The sequence below is a fragment of the Oncorhynchus keta genome, chromosome 34 (assembly GCF_023373465.1).
Source record: "Oncorhynchus keta strain PuntledgeMale-10-30-2019 chromosome 34, Oket_V2, whole genome shotgun sequence".
Taxonomy (NCBI): domain Eukaryota; kingdom Metazoa; phylum Chordata; class Actinopteri; order Salmoniformes; family Salmonidae; genus Oncorhynchus; species Oncorhynchus keta.
Genome location: NC_068454.1, coordinates 5,358,980 through 5,370,910, shown reverse-complemented (window position 1 = coordinate 5,370,910; position 11,931 = coordinate 5,358,980). Strand labels below are relative to the sequence as shown.

The 11,931-nt window shown below is 44.0% G+C and overlaps 1 long non-coding RNA gene across 3 annotated transcripts; it reads left to right on the top strand.

Annotated features, from left to right (window-relative positions):
• Positions 1–2,211: 2,211 nt before the first annotated feature.
• On the top strand, positions 2,212–3,544 carry LOC127914865 (uncharacterized). 3 transcript variants are annotated; one of them, XR_008089361.1, is made up of 4 exons: positions 2,212–2,303; positions 2,521–2,613; positions 2,769–3,078; positions 3,482–3,544. It is a non-coding gene; the product is annotated as an uncharacterized LOC127914865 (long non-coding RNA). The 3 variants fall into 3 exon arrangements; XR_008089360.1 differs by lacking the exon at positions 2,521–2,613 and having other exon boundaries at positions 2,241–2,489; positions 2,800–2,830; positions 2,986–3,078; XR_008089362.1 differs by lacking the exon at positions 2,521–2,613.
• Positions 3,545–11,931: the final 8,387 nt, after the last annotated feature.

Here is an 11,931-nt window from a genome sequence, read left to right as displayed (position 1 = left end):
CATTGAAAACCTTTGGTTTTGAATTGAAGAGGCCTGTCCGTAAGTGTAGACGAAGGATATCAAGGATCTGGATTTTTTTTTTTTAATCTGGAATGATCCTTCCCAAAGTGTTTTCCAATCTCGTAAAACGATTTAGAAATAAAATATTTATCGGAGGGTACTTTTGACCCCTATCTTTTAAAAGACAAACAATTACTTGTTAAGCAAAATCAGAGAAATTATATTAGAATTCAAATATATTATTTTCCAAACTTGTGGAGCAATATAGTTGATCAGAATGATTTATTTTATACTTTTTTTGCTCATCTTTATCAAGGAATGAAATCATTTTGGACCTGATTGTATATAATTTACATGGGTCGCCCAGTAGCCTTGTGCTTAGAGCATTGGGCCAGTAACCGCAAGGTTGCTAGATAGAATCCCTGAGCTGACAAATGAAAAAAATCTGTGGTTCTGCCCCTGAACAAGGCAGTTAACCCACTGTTCCTAGCCTGTCATTGTAAATAAGAATTTGTTCTTAACTAATTTTCCAAGTTAAATAAAATAAGAAGTAAATATATGGCCTGTTTCTTTTATGAAGAAAGTGAAATTAAGGCATCCACTTCCAAATAATATACTTGCATAATATGTTAGTAAAATGTTGTTTATCAACAAAAATGTAAATTCAACTGTATTTGTGCCCTGCTGTTTAGATATTTAGATGGATTGTGTTATGGGTATGTTGATATAGTTAAAGCATTACTCTATATTTAAAGAAGATGTCAGAAATCCCCCATGACTGATGTGGAGTTAAATCTCTTTTTTTAACCTGATCAGCTCAGGGATTTGATTTAGCAACTGGCCCAATGCTCTAACCACGAGGCTACCTGCCAAGTATTTATACACGGTTTAGTTTGGATCAATTGCACAGAAACAAATATTTATTTTTGTTTCAAAGTTTGGACAGTTAAATTCATTAACGCGATGAATGTGATAGGTCAAACACTCCAGATTGGAGTGCAGTAATTATTTTAATTCAAACCTCACACAAAACACTGTTCTCACAGTCTTACATTTTTAGTTAGATACTATTTAAATACAACAATTTAAGAAATCACGGATTTTAGCTGTATACTGTAATTTCATGTAAAAAAAAAATGACAATGTTAAAATATGGTATAAAAATGGCCAAATTGTGCTTAAAGGAAGTTATGTATATATACAGTAGTTATTGTGTATTTACATGCAATAAAAACTATATTTTCATTTTGCAAATTAATTATCAAAATAGTACAAAAAATGTATATACTTGAATTAATTCATAATTCATCTAAAATATATACGTAATAGTTATTTCTGCTGGCATGTTGTGTGTGTAGACCTTTAAACGACCCATATTAATTTATAGCTGGTTTGTGGTCAAGGGTCAACACAGGGTTATAGCTGGTGTGTTAAGGTCAACACAGGGTTATAGCTGGTGTGTTAAGGTCAACACAGGGTTATAGCTGGTGTGTTAAGGTCAACACAGGGTTATAGCTGGTGTGTTAAGGTCAACACAGGGTTATAGTTGGTGTGTTAAGGTCAACACAGGGTTATAGTTGGTGTGTTAAGGTCAACACAGGGTTATAGCTGGTGTGTTAAGGTCAACACAGGGTTATAGTTGGTGTGTTAAGGTCAACACAGGGTTATAGCTGGTGTGTTAAGGTCAACACAGGGTTATAGCTGGTGTGTTAAGGTCAACACAGGGTTATAGTTGGTGTGTTAAGGTCAACACAGGGTTATAGCTGGTGTGTTAAGGTCAACACAGGGTTATAGTTGGTGTGTTAAGGTCAACACAGGGTTATAGTTGGTGTGTTAAGGTCAACACAGGGTTATAGTTGGTGTGTTAAGGTCAACACAGGGTTATAGCTGGTGTGTTAAGGTCAACACAGGGTTATAGCTGGTGTGTTAAGGTCAACACAGGGTTATAGCTGGTGTGTTAAGGTCAACACAGGGTTATAGTTGGTGTGTTAAGGTCAACACAGGGTTATAGCTGGTGTGTTAAGGTCAACACAGGGTTATAGCTGGTGTGTTAAGGTCAACACAGGGTTATAGCTGGTGTGTTAAGGTCAACACAGGGTTATAGCTGGTGTGTTAAGGTCAACACAGGGTTATAGCTGGTGTGTTAAGGTCAACACAGGGTTATAGGTGGTGTGTTAAGGCAAACACAGGGTTATAGCTGGTGTGTTAAGGTCAACACAGGGTTATAGCTGGTGTGTTAAGGTCAACACAGGGTTATAGCTGGTATGTTAAGGTCAACACAGGGTTATAGCTGGTGTGTTAAGGTCAACACAGGGTTATAGCTGGTATGTTAAGGTCAACACAGGGTTATAGCTGGTGTGTTAAGGTCAACACAGGGTTATAGCTGGTGTGTTAAGGTCAACACAGGGTTATAGCTGGTATGTTAAGGTCAACACAGGGTTATAGCTGGTGTGTTAAGGTCAACACAGGGTTATAGCTGGTGTGTTAAGGTCAACACAGGGTTATAGCTGGTGTGTTAAGGTCAACACAGGGTTATAGCTGGTGTGTTAAGGTCAACACAGGGTTATAGCTGGTATGTTAAGGTCAACACAGGGTTATAGCTGGTGTGTTAAGGTCAACACAGGGTTATGGCTGGTGTGTTAAGGTCAACACAGGGTTATAGCTGGTGTGTTAAGGTCAACACAGGGTTATAGCTGGTGTGTTAAGGTCAACACAGGGTTATAGCTGGTGTGTTAAGGTCAACACAGGGTTATAGCTGGTGTGTTAAGGTCAACACAGGGTTATAGCTGGTGTGTTAAGGTCAACACAGGGTTATAGCTGGTATGTTAAGGTCAACACAGGGTTATAGCTGGTATGTTAAGGTCAACACAGGGTTATAGTTGGTATGTTAAGGTCAACACAGGGTTATAGCTGGTGTGTTAAGGTCAACACAGGGTTATAGCTGGTGTGTTAAGGTCAACACAGGGTTATAGCTGGTGTGTTAAGGTCAACACAGGGTTATAGTTGGTGTGTTAAGGTCAACACAGGGTTATAGCTGGTGTGTTAAGGTCAACACAGGGTTATAGCTGGTGTGTTAAGGTCAACACAGGGTTATAGCTGGTGTGTTAAGGTCAACACAGGGTTATAGCTGGTGTGTTAAGGTCAACACAGGGTTATAGCTGGTGTGTTAAGGTCAACACAGGGTTATAGTTGGTATGTTAAGGTCAACACAGGGTTATAGCTGGTGTGTTAAGGTCAACACAGGGTTATAGCTGGTGTGTTAAGGTCAACACAGGGTTATAGTTGGTATGTTAAGGTCAACACAGGGTTATAGCTGGTGTGTTAAGGTCAACACAGGGTTATAGCTGGTGTGTTAAGGTCAACACAGGGTTATAGCTGGTGTGTTAAGGTCAACACAGGGTTATAGCTGGTGTGTTAAGGTCAACACAGGGTTATAGTTGGTATGTTAAGGTCAACACAGGGTTATAGCTGGTGTGTTAAGGTCAACACAGGGTTATAGTTGGTGTGTTAAGGTCAACACAGGGTTATAGCTGGTGTGTTAAGGTCAACACAGGGTTATAGCTGGTATGTTAAGGTCAACACAGGGTTATAGCTGGTGTGTTAAGGTCAACACAGGGTTATAGCTGGTATGTTAAGGTCAACACAGGGTTATAGCTGGTGTGTTAAGGTCAACACAGGGTTATAGCTGGTATGTTAAGGTCAACACAGGGTTATAGCTGGTGTGTTAAGGTCAACACAGGGTTATAGCTGGTATGTTAAGGTCAACACAGGGTTATAGTTGGTGTGTTAAGGTCAACACAGGGTTATAGCTGGTATGTTAAGGTCAACACAGGGTTATAGCTGGTATGTTAAGGCCAACACAGGGTTATAGCTGGTGTGTTAAGGTCAACACAGGGTTATAGCTGGTATATTAAGGTCAACACAGGGTTATAGCTGGTGTGTTAAGGTCAACACAGGGTTATAGTTGGTGTGTTAAGGTCAACACAGGGTTATAGCTGGTATGTTAAGGTCAACACAGGGTTATAGGTGGTGTGTTAAGGTCAACACAGGGTTATACAAATATGCTACATGTGTTAAAGAACATAATTATTTAGGATAAAAACAATAAAAATAGATTTACTGTAACGTAGACACAGGGGGTCAGAGAGTCCGGGAGCAGATTTACTGTAACGTAGACACAGGGGGTCAGAGAGTCCGGGAGCAGATTTACTGTAACGTAGACACAGGGGGTCAGAGAGTCCAGGGGGCTAGATTTACTGTAACGTAGACACAGGGGGTCAGAGAGTCCGGGAGCAGATTTACTGTAACGTAGACACAGGGGGTCAGAGAGTCCGGGAGCAGATTTACTGTAACGTAGACACAGGGGGTCAGAGAGTCCGGGAGCAGATTTACTGTAACGTAGACACAGGGGGTCAGAGAGTCCGGGAGCAGATTTACTGTAACGTAGACACAGGGGGTCAGAGAGTCCGGGAGCAGATTTACTGTAACGTAGACACAGGGGGTCAGAGAGTCCGGGAGCAGATTTACTGTAACGTAGACACAGGGGGTCAGAGAGTCCGGGAGCAGATTTACTGTAACGTAGACACAGGGGGTCAGAGAGTCCAGGGGGCAGATTTACTGTAACGTAGACACAGGGGGTCAGAGAGTCCGGGAGCAGATTTACTGTAACGTAGACACAGGGGGTCAGAGAGTCCGGGAGCAGATTTACTGTAACGTAGACACAGGGGGTCAGAGAGTCCGGGAGCAGATTTACTGTAACGTAGACACAGGGGGTCAGAGAGTCCAGGGGGCAGATTTACTGTAACGTAGACACAGGGGTCAGAGAGTCCGGGAGCAGATTTACTGTAACGTAGACACAGGGGGTCAGAGAGTCCGGGAGCAGATTTACTGTAACGTAGACACAGGGGGTCAGAGAGTCCGGGAGCAGATTTACTGTAACGTAGACACAGGGGGTCAGAGAGTCCGGGAGCAGATTTACTGTAACGTAGACACAGGGGGTCAGAGAGTCCAGGGGGCAGATTTACTGTAACGTAGACACAGGGGGTCAGAGAGTCCGGGAGCAGTGTGAGTTTAACGATAACGAACACGGAACGAATATACAGAGCAGGAGAAGCGTCTAACAAGGAAAACATAAACAAAGAGTGCCTGGCGACTGACAGAACACAGCGCTAGACAAACGCTAAGTAATCAATGTAGTAATGAAGTCCAGGTGTAACTAATGATGAGACAGTTGCCAGGACCGGTGGTGAGTAGGTGAGCGCCGGACCAGGGGAGCGGGAGTAGACGTGACATAATGTTCTGAGTATGGCATTGTGACATAATAGAATGTTGTGAGTATGGCATTGTGACATAATAGAATGTTCTGAGTATGGCATTGTGACATAATACACTGTTGTGAGTATGGCATTGTGACATAATAGAATGTTGTGAATATGGCATTGTGACATTATAGAATGTTCTGAGTATGGCATTGTGACATAATACACTGTTGTGAGTATGGCATTGTGACATAATAGAATGTTGTGAATATGGCATTGTGACATTATAGAATGTTCTGAGTATGGCATTGTGACATAATAGAATGTTCTGAGTATGGCATTGTGACATAATAGAATGTTGTGAGTATGGCATTGTGACATAATAGAATGTTGTGAGTATGGCATTGTGACATAATAGAATGTTCTGAGTATGGCATTGTGACATAATACAATGTTCTGTACACCTCAATCAACTGACTGGTTTCCTCTGTAACTCATTTTCACTGATAGTTAAGTATGAACAGATAAACACTGATTTACATGATTCAAATGCCCATGATGGGAAATGAATGTCAATACATGCACTTACAGTACACACATTAGCAAACGAAAATAAACAGGCGAGACGGAGTAAAATTATATCCGGCAATATGAGTAATCCTGACCACGGTCAGACTGCAGTTTTACCACAGAGTGTAGGGTTTAACAACTGGCTTGAAGCCCCTGCCCGGTCTCACCATGTGTCTCCCTGTCTAAAGCCAAACCAAAGGTAAATCTATGATGATGGGAATTTTCCATATGTGTTTGCCCACATTGCTGATTACTGTAAACACCTTACGTAATATAATACCTTCCAGAATGAAAAGGTTTTTAAAATGGTTGTTTTTACATCAATTCCATTAGTTATTTATAACCATAATCACTACATCAAATAAATTACGTTTTTTCTTGTACTAATGTAATTGAAATATATTAAATTAGGAACATGTTATTTGTACCAAGCTCATATAATTGAAATGTATGGAAAGCAGAATGAGTTCCCTGTAAAAAGAAAATGGCAGCCCGATTCAAGCCTACACAGATTAAACTGTGTGAGCAATCTATAGCAATTTATATCCTTCGCAAAATCTGCATAAATAAAATTCAAAATCATGATTTTTGTTTCGTACAATTCAAAACCATTACAGTAAATGTATTACACAGTAGCATATCATATTTACGAACGGAAATCAGCAAGGAAATCGGGAAAAGTTGCAGTGTCGCATGGGTCAGCTCTCATACAAAAGCATATCTCTGCACAGAGAGTGCAGGCAGTTGGGGTTAAGGGTAGTCCAACTGGGTGGAATATCTACACGTGCAAAGAGTTGAGTTTTAGGTCACATGCTGTCATATGCATCTATCACTGTGTTTCTGCTCCGGTGGCACCCGGAAGAAGGGTTGTTTCAGGAAGACGCAAAAAGGAGGGACTACTTTCGCCCTGGTCGTCTCTGTGTGGCGCAGCAGGGGAAGATGGGACTACTTTCGCCCTGGTCGTCTCTGTGTGGCGCAGCAGGGGAAGATGGGACTACTTTCGCCCTGGTCGTCTCTGTGTGGCGCAGCAGGGGAAGATGGGACTACTTTCGCCCTGGTCGTCTCTGTGTGGCGCAGCAGGGGAAGATGGGACTACTTTCGCCCTGGTCGTCTCTGTGTGGCGCAGCAGGGGAAGATGGGACTACTTTCGCCCTGGTCGTCTCTGTGTGGCGCAGCAGGGGAAGATGGGACTACTTTCGCCCTGGTCGTCTCTGTGTGGCGCAGCAGGGGAAGATGGGACTACTTTCGCCCTGGTCGTCTCTGTGTGGCGCAGCAGGGGAAGATGGGACTACTTTCGCCCTGGTCGTCTCTGTGTGGCGCAGCAGGGGAAGATGGGACTACTTTCGCCCTGGGGAAGATCGTCTCTGTGTGGCGCAGCAGGGGAAGATGGGACTACTTTCTCTGTGTGGCGCAGCAGGGGAAGATGGGACTACTTCGCCCTCTCTGTGTGGCGCAGCAGGGAAGATGGGACTACTTTCGCCCTCTGTGTGGCGCAGCAGGGAAGATGGGACTCTTTCGCCCCTGGTCCTCTGTGTGGCGCAGCAGGGGAAGATGGGACTACTTTCGCCCTGGCGCAGCAGGGGAAGATGGGACTACTTTCGCCCTGGTCGTCTCTGTGTGGCGCAGCAGGGGAAGATGGGACTACTTTCGCCCTGGTCGTCTCTGTGTGGCGCAGCAGGGGAAGATGGCGACAGGTGAACGGATGGGGTTTAGAAACATAGACAGGTGACACAGCACACAGCACATTTGACTCCTAGACCCTGGGGAACCGTGGGACCCCAAGTCCCTGGGGAACCGTCGGACCCCTAGACCCTGGGGAACCGTGGGACCCCTAGACCCTGTGGAACCGTGGGACCCCTAGACCCTGGGGAACCGTGGGACCCCTAGACCCTGGGGAAACGTGGGAATCAGACCCATTAGACCCTAGAGTGGAATCAGCCCCATTAAACAGTAGGGACCCCTGAATCAGACCCATTAAACAGTAGAGAAGGAGACCGGTGGGACCCATTAAACAGTAGACCCTGGGGAAACGACCCATTAAACAGGAAAGGAGACAGGGTGAATCAGTGAATCAGACCCATTAAACAGTAGAGAAGGAGACAGGGTGAATCAGACCCATTAAACAGTAGAGAAGGAGACAGGGTGAATCAGACCCATTAAACAGTAGAGAAGGAGACAGGGTGAATCAGACCCATTAAACAGTAGAGAAGGAGACAGGGTGAATCAGACCCATTAAACAGTAGAGAAGGAGACAGGGTGAATCAGACCCATTAAACAGTAGAGAAGGAGACAGGGTGAATCAGACCCATTAAACAGTAGAGGAGAGGGGACCCATTAAACAGTGAGAAGTGAATCAGACCCATTAAACAGTAGAGAAGGAGACAGGGTGAATCAGACCCATTAAACAGTAGAGAAGGGGACAGGTGAATCAGACCCATTAAACAGTAGAGAAGGAGACAGGGTGAATCAGACCCATTAAACAGTAGAGAAGGAGACAGGGTGAATCAGACCCATTAAACAGTAGAGAAGGAGACAGGGTGAATCAGACCCATTAAACAGTAGAGAAGGAGACAGGGTGAATCAGACCCATTAAACAGTAGAGAAGGAGACAGGGTGAATCAGACCCATTAAACAGTAGAGAAGGGACAGGAGACAGGGTGAAAGGGGACAGGGTGAATCAGACCCATTAAACAGTAGACAGGAGAAGGGACCCATTAAACAGTAGAGAAGGAGACAGGGTGAATCAGACCCATTAAACAGTAGAGAAGGAGACAGGGTGAATCAGACCCATTAAACAGTAGAGAAGGAGACAGGGTGAATCAGACCCATTAAACAGTAGAGAAGGGACAGGGTGAATCAGACCCATTAAACAGTAGAGAAGGGACAGGGTGAATCAGACCCATTAAACAGTAGAGAAGGGACAGGGTGAATCAGACCCATTAAACAGTAGAGAAGACAGGGTGAATCAGACCCATTAAACAGTAGAGAAGGGACAGAATCAGACCCATTAAACAGTAGAGAAGGAGACAGGGTGAATCAGACCCATTAAACAGTAGAGAAGGGACAGGGTGAATCAGACCCATTAAACAGTAGAGAAGGGACAGGGTGAATCAGACCCATTAAACAGTAGAGAAGGAGACAGGGTGAATCAGACCCATTAAACAGTAGAGAAGGGACAGGGTGAATCAGACCCATTAAACAGTAGAGAAGGAGACAGGGTGAATCAGACCCATTAAACAGTAGAGAAGAGACAGGGTGAATCAGACCCATTAAACAGAGAATCAGACCCATTAAACAGTAGAGAAGGAGACAGGGTGAATCAGACCCATTAAACAGTAGAGAAGGAGACAGGGTGAATCAGACCCATTAAACAGTAGAGAAGGAGACAGGGTGAATCAGACCCATTAAACAGTAGAGAAGGGGACAGGGTGAATCAGACCCATTAAACAGTAGAGAAGGAGACAGGGTGAATCAGACCCATTAAACAGTAGAGAAGGGGACAGGGTGAATCAGACCCATTAAACAGTAGAGAAGGGACAGGGTGAATCAGACCCATTAAACAGTAGAGAAGGAGACAGGGTGAATCAGACCCATTAAACAGTAGAGAAGGAGACAGGGTGAATCAGACCCATTAAACAGTAGAGAAGGAACAGGAATCAGACCCATTAAACAGTAGAAAGGGACAGGGTGAATCAGACCCATTAAACAGTAGAGAAGGAGACAGGGTGAATCAGACCCATTAAACAGTAGAGAAGGAGACAGGGTGAATCAGACCCATTAAACAGTAGAGAAGGGAAGGGTGAATCAGACCCAGTAGAGAAGAGACAGGGTGAATCAGACCCATTAAACAGTAGAGAAGGAGACAGGTGAATCAGACCCATTAAACAGTAGAGAAGGAGACAGGGTGAATCAGACCCATTAAACAGTAGAGAAGGAGACAGGGTGAATCAGACCCATTAAACAGTAGAGAAGGAGACAGAAACAGTAGAGAAGGAGACAGGGTGAATCAGACCCATTAAACAGTAGAGAACAGGAGACAGGGTGAATCAGACCCATTAAACAGTAGAGAAGGGACAGGGTGAATCAGACCCATTAAACAGTAGAGAAGGAGACAGGGTGAATCAGACCCATTAAACAGTAATCAGACCCATTAAACAGTAGAGAAGGAGACAGGGTGAATCAGACCCATTAAACAGTAGAAGGGGACAGAAGGGACAGGGTGAATCAGACCCATTAAACAGTAGAGAAGGAGACAGGGTGAATCAGACCCATTAAACAGTAGAGAAGGAGACAGGGTGAATCAGACCCATTAAACAGTAGAGAAGGGGACAGGGTGAATCAGACCCATTAAACAGTAGAGAAGGAGACAGGGTGAATCAGACCCATTAAACAGTAGAGAAGGAGACAGGGTGAATCAGACCCATTAAACAGTAGAGAAGGAGACAGGGTGAATCAGACCCATTAAACAGTAGAGAAGGAGACAGGGTGAATCAGACCCATTAAACAGTAGAGAAGGAGACAGGGTGAATCAGACCCATTAAACAGTAGAGAAGGAGACAGGGTGAATCAGACCCATTAAACAGTAGAGAAGGAGACAGGGTGAATCAGACCCATTAAACAGTAGAGAAGGAGACAGGGTGAATCAGACCCATTAAACAGTAGAGAAGGAGACCCATTAAACAGTAGGGGGAATCAGACCCATTAAACAGTAAACAGTAGAGAAGGAGACAGGGTGAATCAGACCCATTAAACAGTAGAGAAGGAGACAGGGTGAATCAGACCCATTAAACAGTAGAAATCAGACCCATTAAACAGTAGAGAAGGAGACAGGAGTGAATCAGACCCATTAAACAGTAGAGAAGGAGACAGGGTGAATCAGACCCATTAAACAGTAGAGAAGGAGACAGGGTGAATCAGACCCATTAAACAGTAGAGAAGGAGACAGGGTGAATCAGACCCATTAAACAGTAGAGAAGGGACAGACCCATTAAACAGTAGAGTGAATCAGACCCATTAAACAGTAGAGAAGGAGACAGGGTGAATCAGACCCATTAAACAGTAGAGAAGGAGACAGGGTGAATCAGACCCATTAAACAGTAGAGAAGGAGACAGGGTGAATCAGACCCATTAAACAGTAGAGAAGGAGACAGGGTGAATCAGACCCATTAAACAGTAGAGAAGGAGACAGGGTGAATCAGACCCATTAAACAGTAGAGAAGGAGACAGGGTGAATCAGACCCATTAAACAGTAGAGAAGGGGACAGGGGAATCAGACCCATTAAACAGTAGAGAAGGAGACAGGGTGAATCAGACCCATTAAACAGTAGAGAAGGGACAGGGTGAATCAGACCCATTAAACAGTAGAGAAGGAGACAGGGTGAATCAGACCCATTAAACAGTAGAGAAGGAGACAGGGGTGAATCAGACCCATTAAACAGGAGACAGGGTGAATCAGACCCATTAAACAGTAGAGAAGGAGACAGGGTGAATCAGACCCATTAAACAGTAGAGAAGGAGACAGGGTGAATCAGACCCATTAAACAGTAGAGAAGGAGACAGGGTGAATCAGACCCATTAAACAGTAGAGAAGGAGACAGGGTGAATCAGACCCATTAAACAGTAGAGAAGGAGACAGGGTGAATCAGACCCATTAAACAGTAGAGAAGGAGACAGGGTGAATCAGACCCATTAAACAGTAGAGAAGGAGACAGACCCATTAAACAGTAATCAGACCCATTAAACAGTAGAGAAGGAGACAGGGTGAATCAGACCCATTAAACAGTAGAGAAGACGGGTGAATCAGACCCATTAAACAGTAGAGAAGGAGACAGGGTGAATCAGACCCATTAAACAGTAGAGAAGGAGAATCAGGTAGAGAAGGGACAAATCAGACCCATTAAACAGTAGAGAAGAACAGGGAATCAGACCCATTAAACAGTAGAGAAGGAGACAGGGTGAATCAGACCCATTAAACAGTAGAGAAGGAGACAGGGTGAATCAGACCCATTAAACAGTAGAGAAGGAGACAGACCCATTAAACAGTAGTGAATCAGACCCATTAAACAGTAGAGAAGGAGACAGGGTGAATCAGACCCATTAAACA